Raw genomic sequence first — 13406 nt, forward strand, 5'->3', positions numbered from 1 at the left:
ATTGTTAATCCATATCAATCCTCTGGGTAGTTGGAAAAGCACTTTACAGTCACTTTTACAGGTCTAATCTGCTGGTCTTTCCTGTTATTTGCAAGTGCATTCAAAATATCGAACACAGTCATAATTCTCAAATAACCACTTCAGTTCAAAGTCTTCAAATTCCTTATGTAATCATATCAGGGTCAAAAAGTTTGCTTTAGGTAAAGTTTTTATCTGCATATTTCGAAAAGTGCCAGTTAGGTGCAAATGATAATAATGGAAAATGTCTTCTTCTTTCAAACAGCTCCAGCTCTGGAGTCCCAGCCTGCTGTTGACCAACATCAGCCACATCCGATTGGTCACACTGTCCAGTCTGCAGGTGAGATATCATAGTGTTACACACACACATTGCACAATTCACAAATGGCTGTCCCCACCACAGTAGCCTGTGCCAATGCATAATGCATGAGCAACACCTAACCATTCCAACTAAGGTAACATGACCCACCATACACCAATCTGCATAGCATACTTATCACTCTTTTCTCATGTGTAGGTCCTTCACAACCGATGCCTGAACCAACGGATCCCATGCAAAATATGGACGACATGAGTGAAATCATCCTGGAGACGGTGACATCATTGGAGCCTGCACAAAACCAAGCACACCCAGTCAATGAGGCCCCCTATACGCAGTCACATAGGCAGCAGCCCACAATCATTGCAGCCACCAACACCCCCACTAGTGCGGAGGAGTTGGCGCAATCCATCCATCTTTTTAAGGGGAAACAACTCGCTTTTATGGAGGTGCAGACCACCCAACTAGAAATGGTGAAGGGGTATGTGCGGAACATAGCTCTGCAAATGAGACGAATTTCTCAAAGTGTGCGGGCTAATGTAGGGACACAAATTCGTCTTGTCTCTACATTAGACACACGCTTAGCAGAAATTGGCCAAGCCATTCAGGGTCAAACTACTAATTTTAGAGGTCTAAATGCCAATATGGTTGAACAGACCCAAGTAATTAATGGGCAAACAACTGCATTGATGTCCCTACAAACGCAAATCAGCCTCAGTGCAACTACTTTGTTAGGTCAGCACCAAACCACATCTACCCAAAGCAGTAGTGTATCCTCCACACCCATGAGTGGGTCCCACACTACTCCCCCACGGCGTAGTGTCCGTACTAGGGGTGGTGGTGCCACTACTGGTAAGGGTGCTAATACCCGGCCTGTATTTAAACATGAATAATCTTCTTTGCATTTACATGTGTATCATGTTCATTCTTTTTTTCATTCACTCTTGCAGTGATTGTTCCTGCAAATGTTTCATATGCTATGGCCTATGGCTAAATTTTTCTGCAAGTAAAAATTATTTGCATCCAGCAAACTTGTTGTCATTCTTTACAAATGATTACCCACACTGTTCTATTATGTATTGTCAACTAGTCACATTTTAGCAGACACAGACTTTGGGTTGTGTGTGCTTATTTGTAATGGGATTTTAAGGAAATAGTCACATTTGAAGGGGATAAGCATTGGGAATTGCATACTGTGTGTAGGCGCCACTTGTTTTGCAACATTTCAAGCACCTGAGATTAATGATCGATGTCACCTCCATCCATCCGCAGAGGTGTCATGATTCACGAATGACACCCATATCCTGAGTCACCTAACATGTAAAGGGATTTGTGTGGTCACATATCATGTGGGTAATTGGTACATAATAGTAGCAGCCTATACTACATTGTTTGGCCTGGTATAAACAATTACAACAGAAATGACTCTTGATTAGAAGGTTCCACACATGGATGTTAAAGGTAAAGACATAGGTAAGCAAACAGCATGTAAACAGTGGTAAGTGACTTACCAAGTAGCCAGCCCTCTGGCATGGTGTTGTTGTGGAAACGGTCCCAGAGAGCTGAGTGGCGCAGGATATAGGCATCATGGCAGTTCCCGGGGTAGCCTGCAACCACACTGAGAATTCTGAGGTTTGCATCACAGACCACCTCCACATTGAGGGAATGTCTGCCCCTGCGATTCACATAGACATGCTCCCTCACGTGCGGGGCCCGAATCCCAATGTGGGTGCAGTCTATGGCTCCCAGCACATTTGGAAATGCTGAGAGCCGATAGAATGCCGCCTTCAGGTCCTGCCACTCGGACTCACAACGTGGGAATGTGATATATGTGCGCCACAGCTTCTTTAATGCATTTAACACTTGAGAAAAATGTTTAGAGAAAGTGGCTTGTGACACCCCCAAGGCCCATGAGCTCACAGACCTGTGGAGCCTGTGGCAAACAAGTGGAGGGCGCACATTAATTTCTTCAGCACAAACACTGCATAGTCGGCCCCCCCACAAGGGTCCAAATCATCTCTCACCTGCTCATATAAGTTCAACAGGTTCTGTCGGTTCAACCTAAACATGTCCACCACCTGTTGATCAGAGAGGGAGTCCAGGTACACCCTAGCACAGTACCGACAAGAAGCACGGAGTGGTCGGGGTACCTGGACCTGGTGGGCAGCAGCAGCATCCCTCCTGCGTAGCTCCTCCAAACGCCCCAGCTCACACACTAGCACCTCCAGTCCACTCTGCAAAATGTCCATCTCAAACAGCCTCACAGGTGTTCATAATCATGTGGGAGTATATGTAGGGGAGTTAGTAAGTGCTATGTGGGTCACCTGTGAGATATTTAACCGTTTCTACGCTCAAACGGTGGCGATTTTTTGCAAATCGCCACCCTGGACTTGGTCTGTTTTTTTTGGGGGCAAAAATCGCATTTTGCTGTCGATTTCCAAATGCGGCAGACATTAAATTAGCGATTTGTATCTTTTTCAATGGGAAAACATCTGGATGCGATGTTGTAAATCGGCACTTCAGAAAGTGCGAATTAGCTGCAAAAAGTGCGATTTATGCCGCAAATCGCCACCCATTAAGTAGTCGATTTCGAGAAAAATAAAAAAAGGCCGTTTTTGCGATATAAATCGCCAAAAACCCAACAGCGATGACTTCCGGTTCCGGCGGCTGCATGGAAGGCTGCTGAGAGACGCAGCTCCGATAGACGGCCGTCCAAAGCACATTTTACAAGGCTTAAAGCCTCCCCAGACATGGCTCACTGAGACCCGCTGTACTGCTGACAACCCCCGCCGTATGGACAAATACCTCTCGGCGATGCCGGGATCAAGAAACCGCTCACAGAGGGAGAAAACGAAGGGACACAGAGAATCCAAAATGGCGCCCGGACCCTCCGCCAGCGTGTCTCTCCCTGCATCTCCGTCACACAGCCAATATCACTCGGAGGACGATCAGAATGCAGATGACTCGCAGGTACCTGAACCCCTATCCCTCGCTACCCCTCTGCTGCTAGCTGACACAGACCGACCCGATGAGGCCACCCCTATTACATATGGGAACTTGGCAGCAGCTATGAGACTGGCAATTGGCCCTCTCCTTAAGGAGCAGACCAAGAATATAAACCTGCAATTACCCCAGCTCCATAACAGGGTCCTCACCACGGAACATAGGGTGGGGGAAACCTTTGCTCAGGTTAATGAAATATCCAAAGTCACTACTGATCACACTAAAACCATCAATCAGCTACAGAATAAGATCCAGGATCTGGAGAACAGATCCAGGAGAAATAATCTGCGGCTAGTGGGGTTACCAGAGTCCATAAAAGGGCAAGAATTATATGACAATAGAAGGGGAGATGGGGGAAATGGGTATGTCAATCGCACAGGAGGTAAGTTTTCGTCATAAGTATCGGCCCCTCATGTATGTATTGGGAGTACAACTCAATAAAGTCTGGAGGGTGTGCTACCACTGGACAGCTGATTAGAGCAGAAGTTCATGGGGACAGAAACGGGATGTCACTGTGTGGTGCACCCAAAGAATACGTATAAAAATGTAACCTTTATTTAATTAGATAGATAAAATGTAGCGAAAATATAACAGACACAAGACAGTAAACACATAACATGTAGTAAAAATGGATATCTTTATCCATGTGACGTGGGACCCCCGTTCCCTTAATAGTAATGTATTCACTTTCAATTAGTGTTCTGAGAAACTGTCTTTTAAATAAGCTTTATTAGGTATGGTATATTTGGGAATAAGTCTCCGTATAGTTAACTGTGTATGTGACACAGAGTACAGATAGTAGTGGCTAGAGCGCAATCATATATGCGGCATAGGAGCACAATGCTCGATCACGATTGTGCCTTGCTGCCGGTTAATGCCTCAGAAGTCAGGGGGTCGCAGTGCTACGCGTCACACACTGCGCTTCCCTCGCTGACTCTGGTGTTAGCGGAGCTATTAAGACACACGGACCTTAAAAAATATATACATTTTTTTTTTTTTTTTATAAAAAAAAAAAAAAAATTATATAATTAAGCTAGACAGATCAGAAATGCATTCAATGGGTAAAGGGAGTGGGGGGTAGCCACGAAGGTACGGTCGGCGTACGCTTCGCCACTAGCTTCGTCAGGACCAGGACCATTTTAATACGTATTCTTTGGGTGCACCACACAGTGACATCCCGTTTCTGTCCCCATGAACAAGAATTATATGATTTTGTGAGAATCAAGCTACCCACACTATTACAATGCCAAGATAGATGCAATGATCTTGTGATAGAGCGCGTGCACAGACTTGGCCCACAGAAACCACAAGAGGGCGCCAGACCCCGTCCCATCATTTTCAAATCCTTGAATTACCTTCACAAGGAACTGTTATGGGTTGCATCACGCAAAATGAGGAATATTACCTGGGAGTCCCATAAAATCCTGCTATTTCAGGACTATTCCGCGGAACTATCCAAGGCACGCAAAGATTTCTCCCCGATATGCTCGTCGCTAATACAGGATGGCAGAAAATTTGCGCTGTTATACCCGGCCCGACTGCGAATCTTTGAGGGCTCCTCCTTTAAAGATTTCCTCAACCCAGATGATGCTAAGGCATATTTACAGGAGCAGGCGGGCAACCCGAGATCTCCTCACCACATGTCGGGCTGTGACTGACCCGGCAGCCCCTCTCAGCCTCTTACTTCCTTGTAAGATGCACACCATCGGCTAACTTGGAATATATGTATGCACTGGCCCTAAGGGTGACTGTGCCCACAGGCATCTTTTCTATTTTTGCATTTTTCTTTTTATCTTTGTCGACTTATGTGTTACCAGTACCAGTTGAGGGCCAAATGATCCACATAGCCTTTTGGTTCCAGCTGCTGATCACTATGGCAACCACAAAGCAGATTTTTCCCTGACTGCGGACACGCGTAGTTGGCAGCCAATCTGGCTAGGTCACCAGCGAGAACCACCAATGTGCATAATGGTGCACAAGTTCTTTGACAATTCTCTGTTGCACGTTTACACTGGTTTACAAACACATATCTTGCATCATTTGCAGCGGGATGTGATAGTTACTATGTGATAGTTACTATAGAAAGTTTGATTGCGAAATTGTTGTTTGTTTTAAAATATCAAAAACTTTGGACGGTTGGTGCTAGGAGCCAACCCTCTCCAAGCGAATGTCTGGGATATTTATATCCTAGAATGCAGATGATTTCCCACGGAAGTCAATTTAAACAATTTTTCTTGTTTGTAATTGTCTTTATGTGTTTCCCTCCCCCCTTCTCTCCCTCTGACTTTCCTAACCCCTTCCCCCCTCCTATGGGTTTGACAAACACGTCAATACTATACTCTGCTGCAGTGTATTCCGCCACTAAATCACAACTGCTGTATCATGCTCTTGCGTTTTCACATCCTGAGATATTAGATGTCACTTAAAATTGGGAGTTGGAATATCGGTGGCATAAACTCTCCGGGCAAACGCAAAAGCATCCTGATCTATTTAAACAAACTCCGACTAGATGTGGTCATGTTGCAGGAGACACACCTGACAGTCAGTGAAACACTAAAACTAAACGCTTTGGGATGGAGAATGGTTGCGGCCGCGCCATACACCTCGAAAGCTAGAGGTTTAGCCATATTAGTCAGATCTAACCTACCTATTCATGTAAATAATGTTACTGCAGACCCTGAAGGTCGCTTTGTCTTATGCCATATGTCTTATGAAACTCAGTCATTTGTTGTTATGTCAGTTTATGCTCCTAATACATATAGCAAACCATTCTTTCTGAAAATAGTATCTCTACTTACACCCCACACACACTCCCCGATTATCCTGGGGGGTGACTTTAATCTAATTACATCGGTCATCCTGGATAGACAAATTACCCCCACACGCCCCCCCAAACTCCCCAAATTTGGAATATCTGCCTTAGCAGCCCAACTCCAACTATTGGATATCTGGAGAACACTCCACCCCATAGAGAAGGAGTTTACATGTCTCCCGGCAGCTACAGGGCAACTATCAAGAATAGACTATATCCTTGCTTCATCCTCCTTACTCCCAAAAATGGAAGACTCTTCTATTGAACCTATCACTCACTCAGACCACGCCGTGGTTTGGGTTAAATTAAAGCTAACTAAAGAGAGGCCCTCGATACGATGCTGGAGGTGCCCCTCCTCCCTGACATCATCTCCCAAAATGAAGGAGGCGGTGCGCTCTGCTTGGGATGCGTACCACCTACATAACAAAAACATTTTAGATACCAACCCGGTACTATACTGGGAGGCCTCCAAACCAACCATACGTGGAGAAATTATTTCTTTCTCTGCATTCCAGAAACGAGAAACGACCCGAGAATATATTGCAGCACAACAGCAGCTCACCAATACGTTTCAGTCTTTTAAAACTGACCCCAATCCTCTATCTCGTACTCAATACAACTTAGCTAAGACAAACTACAGTATGTTACTATGTACATCCTTGCTGGCGGGTCGCCAGAACGTACGCGCTGGCGACCCGCCAGCAGCCTCGCCAGCGAGGAGACTGAGACGCACGTGCGTCTCACGCGCACGCGCGTCTCAGTCTCCGTCGCTAGCGCGACGGAAACCCTGTCCGTCTCCGCCTCAGGGAGACGGACAGGGTTAGGGGGGGTTAGGGGGGGGCGGGCAGGCGGCGGGGACCCCGGGTTACCGCCGGCAAGCCGGCGGGGACCCGGGGAACTGATGGAAGCGCCGTCGGAAGGGGACGCGCGCGCCCTCTCGTGCGCGTGCGTCCCCTTCTCACCATCGCCATGGCGCTGGCGGGGGATGGCGGCTGGCGACGCCAGCGCCATCCCCTGCAAAGATGGGACCTGACCCATCTGTATGAAAAAATTATAGCCAAAATGGAGGCATGGACTTTAAATTCCACAGATTTGGTAACAAGTCTGGAAAACTCCTCTCCAATCTTCTGCAGGGCCAACGTACCCCTGCCACTATCCACCCCTTAAAACATCACGATAACACCTTAACTACATCCGACAAAGAAATAGCCCAAGTCCTACATAAATTTTACAGTGACCTATATTCAAAACCTAACTCTGACGCAGACAGGGAAGCGATCTTCTGGGACAACCTACCTCTTCCTCAACTCCCACAACAGTTAGGTTCAGCACTAACTCGTGAAATCACACTCCAAGAGGTAGTAGATGCCATAGCGGCACTGAAACCTAACAAGGCCCCTGGCCCTGACGGATTTACAGCGGCATACTACCATCTATTGTCCCATAGGATCGCGCCTAGCCTAGTGTTGGTATTCAATACCTTACTTAAATCCCCTAAAATTCCACTAAGCTTTAATTCGGCAAATATACGAGTACTACCTAAACCGGGCAGGGATCTCTCAGATCCTGCCTCATATAGGCCAATATCATTATTAAATCTTGATTACAAGATGCTGACCAAGATTTTAGCAGAAAGGCTAAAACCCCTTGTCCCGTTGCTAGTACATGAAGATCAAACCGGATTTGTGTCAGGAAGACAACCAGTCACAAATATTCGCCGAGTACTCTCGGTGGTGTGTGACTCCCGATGCGCCGTGTCGAACACGTCTAAAGCCATACTCGCCCTAGACGCAGAGAAGGCGTTCGACATGGTGCATTGGGACCACTTATTCCACACTTTGCGCCGTTTCGGATTTCCCCCAGTCTTTGTAAACTGGCTCAGCGTTATATACTCTGGATCCTCATCCAGACTACTATGCAATGGAGACATCTCTGAGCCCTTCCCCATCCTGAGAGGCACCAGACAGGGATGCCCCATGTCCCCCCTCCTCTTTGCCCTGGCCTTGGAACCCTTGGCAGTAGCCCTGAGAACCTCGCCGTTATATCAGGGGGTTTCTATACGAGGGGTAGACATGTGGGTATCCCTGTTTGCAGATGATATGTTACTGTTCATCTTCCATCCCGAGCACTCAATACCCACCGCATTTGAAATTATAGATCAGTTTGGCAGTTTCTCTGGATATAAAATAAATGTCAATAAATCAGAATTGTTAATGCTAAATGGAAGCCCCCCATCTTTCCCCCCATCCACCAATTTGACCTCCATTCAAATTAAGAACACTCATATTAAATACCTTGGAGTACAGATACCTAAGAACCCTGACTCTCTCCACTCCCTCAACTACTCTCCAGCTGTGACCAAGATTAAGACCTCAACTGAGCTATGGCAGGACCTTCCGCTGTCCCTATTGGGCAGAGTGGAAGTAGTAAAGACCATACTTATGCCGAAACTAACCTATCTTATGCAACTATTACCGATTAAACTAAAATCTTCAGATATAAAAACCCTAATGCAGATTTGCTCAAAATGTATATGGAAATCGGGTAAACCACGCATTGCCATGGCCAAGCTGCAGATGCCTAGAGCAGAGGGAGGATTGGGTTTCCCGAACATACATCTGTACTCCAGGGCGTTATTATCCAGATATGCTATGGATTGGCTACTGGCATCTAGTAACTTTACAGTTTATGAGTTAGATTGTGCGTCCTTTTACCCATATTCCCCCGCAGCTCTTCTTCACACCCCAAGGAAACAACTCCCAAAACAAATATATACTCATTTGCTTTTCAAAGACACATATGAAGCTTGGTGGTCGGTATGCAATACCCTAAACCACAGCCCACGCAACTCAAAATGGCTTACCATATGGGGCAATCCACTATTTACCCCGGGGATTACGAATCCGATGTTCCGCCAGTTCATCCAAAAAGGACTCAGGCTCACATCACAAGTCTTCGACCCGGGTGGTAAGTTACTAACTGGTAAACACATCCAAACTAAATTTGGACTCCCTGCCCAAAGTCTATTCTCTATAGCCCAACTACTACAATATGCTAACACACTACAACCTATACAGGATGACCATGTGGCGGGTGATAAGCTTTCCCCAGTGATTTCCAAATTCCAAAATCGCAAATATAAAACTAAAATGATCTACGCCGAATTACTGCTACCCACGGCCCATAAACAAAAAGCACTGACACAATCTAGTTGGAAAATAGACATTCCTTTATTGAACGATGCAGACCTGTTATTTAAACATTATCATAAGACATTATGCATATTACAATCTTCGGTTTTACAAGAAACACACATGAGATATGTATTTAGAGCCTATATGTCCCAAGCCCAGAGGAGACATTTTGTTCCTGAGGAGTCCGGACGGTGCTTGAAGTGTGGCCTCTTCCCGGCCACCTTATTCCACAATGTCTGGTCCTGTGGGCACATTAAAAAATGTTGGCATAAAATTGTGAATTACATTAATACTACCTTTGACATCCATGTTTCTATTCATTCCCTTACTTTGTTATTAGCAAATTTTGATGTATGGCACCTGAATTGGGCTCACTCACAGCTAGTACCCTTCTTGACCCTGTTGGTAACAATGGCTAGGAAACTGATAATGAAATGCTGGACAGTCAAAAGAACACCTACGGTGACAGAGCTGATCCAATTTCTCACACGCTTTATGTCATATGATAAATATAATGTTGTGATACAACCCGATGCCTATGACAACTATAGTAGAAGATGGCGCCTATTTGAAGCCACTCTACCTACAGCCTGAGTCGAACGTGAAGCTCCGCTGCAGAGAGTATCAGGCAAAGTGTGGATACTCATTACTAATCTAAATCAAACCCCCCTTCCCCCCCCCACATACACCCCCTTTCCGCTTCCTTCCAAATCTTCCCTCATCTTAACCCCCCCCCCCCCCCCTCCCCCTAGTTAAATATCAGTTGTTTAGTTATGAAAATAAGTATCACTGTGATGGTTGAAGTTCTTTTGGGGACGATACATTATGTTAAAAATAAGGTACCTTCACCATGACTGATTGTGCGCATACCCAATCGAGGTTCTAAGACCTAGTAGAATGAGGCCATATCTTTGGTCACTTCCAGCCGGACCGCTGGCCGACCGGCTGACAAGACCATTAGCTCACACGATACACCCTATGTATATGCCTCAACTATCTCTACAAAATTATGACTAATGTAACCCAAAAGTTTGTGATGCTTATTTGTATGTTAACATTTATGATATTTGAAAATCCTAATAAACATATTTTCAAAAAAAAAAAACCCAACAGCGATCTCTAATAAATGTCACCCTCCGCCTTTGTTCTGGATCTCTGCCAATCCCACAGTCCGCGTTTGCATCCAATGTCCAATTGATGTCTTGATAAGTATACAAAAACATACTGTATTAGCATCCTGCAAAGAAATACATAAGGTACTGTATGTCAATATGTGTGCCCCTTGACAGTATGGATAATACAGTACTGATGTCTTTAACGTAACAAGTGAAATTTCAGCCGGGGGTAACACAATAATGAACCTTCACCACCAGTGGTTCAAACAATGAACAATAGTATAGAAAATACTGTGCACCCTTGGTGATAAATCACATAAACAACTTACACACAACTTAATAGTAGATGTAGACAGTCCCCCTGGAATAAACCTTGGGGAAAGAAAAGACCATAGTGAGGTAACGTTTTAGCACATAAAGGTATCTTTATATTCCACGTTGCACTCACATGGTGGTAGTTTTCATAAGCATATATCAAATGGTCTTTTCCTGAAGCCTCATAAATATTCCACTTTTGATCTGGGAACAGCAGGGCAAATGGCAGGTTCCAACAGTTGGTCAGGAGGGGTCCGGTCAGCAGCAGTATGGCAAAACACAGCCCAGGTTCAGTTTTATGCTAGTTTTTAGTTAACCTTTTCTTTTTTTTTGTAACTAAACGCAGGACATCATAATCCATCAATTCACTGAAAAGAGTTTGTTCCTCTTTTTTTCAAACAAAGATTATATCTTACCCCCGACCCCCCCCCCCCCCGTGCGATGCGGTGGGGCCCACCCAGCATCACCCGGCAACATCTTCCCATGTAGCGATGCAGCAGTGGCCGCATCAAACCCCCCCTGATGGAGCGGAGGTGACCGCGCTGATCCCCCCTCTCCCCCCTCCCCTCCCTGCAATGCTCCGTGAGGGGAGGGGACGGAGGGTGCCAGGTGAGGTGATGTACAGCCCGGGCATTGCAGGGAGGGGAGGGGAGAGGGGGGGATCAGCGCGGTCACCTCCGCTCCATCAGGGGGGGTGCACGACAGGGGCGGCGGAGGGTGCCGGGTGAGGTGATGTACAGCCCGGGCATTGCAGGGAGGGGGGGGATCAGCACGGTCACCTGGGGTGCTCCGGTGCCATGCCCTGGCCCTGCATAGGACTCCAGATTGGGTGTCAAAAGAGTCTAAAGGCCCGTACACATGGTGAGGTGGGTGCCCCGTGCTGAGCGATGTGCTTAAGCACACATCACTGGCACACATGCGATATGTGCTGGGCAATCTGTGCGGACCAGTGTTCTCTGGTGAGATGGTTTGGTTATGCATGTTTATAATCCCACAATTTTTTGAGTTGCTAAACAATGGAAGCAGCCCACCCTCCCCAGCAAAGTCAGGGGATTAACTGGTTTGCGTTTGTTGCTTCCATAGAGTCATAGGAGTGTGCAGCACATTTTATTAGGGGGTGCACTATCAAAGGGGTGTGTGTGGCACCCCCTGTTGTGCATGTCTATTACTGCCCATGGGGTGTGTCAATCAAGCGTGTCTACCATCATCTATTGGCACTCGCTACAATATAAAACGTCTCTCAGCTACAACATAATCTCCTGCCTATTACTGTTTTAATCTTCTAATTACTCTGTGTGACAGTAAAGGCAAATAAAGTCAAAAACATATATGGATGACACAGGCATGTAGTGATATTACAATGGTCTAGTACAAATAACAATGCAAAACACATAATTTATTGATGTGCACTTCTTTTAATGGAATACAGTTCTAAAAAGCAAAAGTCTATGGTAAAAGGAAGTGCAGATATTGCTAGCGGCAGTGAGGTTTTTCAGAAGGTGGGCACAGCATTAGGGGGTGCCAAAAATTCCTCTTTTCACTAGTGGCGCCGATAGTGGGTTTATCCCAATCTTTTCTTTTTTGGCACCATTGTAAAAAAGGTGGGAGGGCACCTGGAGGGACTAAACCCCAATTGGCAGCCTTTTTGCGCACTGGGAGGGACCCATACACCTTCTATTCAGCATTAGGGGGTGCCTGTGCACCCCTAACACTCAATGTGCGCACACCTATGCATAGAGTATATTTTCAGTAATAAAGTAATTACAATTCAAGAGGTCTATGGGCATTGGTACCAGATGAACAATATCCCACTCCCCTGGTTTTATTAGACCCCTGTTTTATCTTTGAATTGTGTCAGATTTCATTGAAATTTAGGGGCTGATTCAGGATCACTCGCACTGATCCAAATTCCGCCCCAGCATCGGGGCAGTAGCGGGACTGGACCGGGGGAACGCTCAGTGTTTCATGGGCATCACTTCCAAAACGCTTGGCATTCCCCTTGGAACGTGGCTGGCCGTCAGCTCCCTACCCCGTCTTCTTCCTGGTGCTCGCAAATAAAAGTCAGTTGAGAATGACTTTTATTTGTGAAGACAGGACAAACTTGCATGTTTCCTAGTATATTCAGTGGTGGTGGTGGTGGGGGGGGGGGGGCATGTATTCTGACGGGCAGCATCTCAGGCGCTCTGTAAGCAGCGAATGTTTGCATCTTACCAAGCCAACCTGAGTGAGGGCCTTAGTTTGTACTACTGAAGAAACCCTCCATCTGAGGATATGTGTGGCCTCTGTTCTTCAACAGCAGACTCTGATGCACTTATCCTAGATCTTTATTCTTGTTAGATTTAGGTAAACCTTCTATCAAAATACAGTAGTAGACACATATTACGAAACAACCTTGTGAAAGTTTGTCATTAGGACAATGGACTGGAGTAACAGTAGCTAAAATGGGGCTTTGCAGTTATAAGAATAATTTCTAAACCAGTAAGTGAAGCATTAGTTTTATTTTGCATTGCTTTTCAAGAAATTTAGTTCTACCTTGATAAAAAAAAAGCATAAATTATTAAAAACAACACAATAAAATGTAGTGCACATTCATTGCCTGGTGAGAATCGTGAGGTGGTAGTGGAAAGTGT

At 45.7% G+C, this 13406-nt stretch overlaps 1 protein-coding gene across 2 annotated transcripts in view; it reads left to right on the forward strand.

The window, feature by feature from the left end:
- Window positions 1-13406, forward strand: part of LOC146074397 (plexin-C1-like) — an 87279-nt gene that overhangs the window by 44937 nt on the left and 28936 nt on the right. The gene's annotated exons all lie outside the window — the stretch shown is intronic.

This window comes from Crinia signifera, chromosome 4 (genome assembly GCF_055691185.1).
Source record: "Crinia signifera chromosome 4, ASM5569118v1, whole genome shotgun sequence".
In the NCBI taxonomy this organism is placed as follows: Eukaryota; Metazoa; Chordata; class Amphibia; order Anura; family Myobatrachidae; genus Crinia; species Crinia signifera.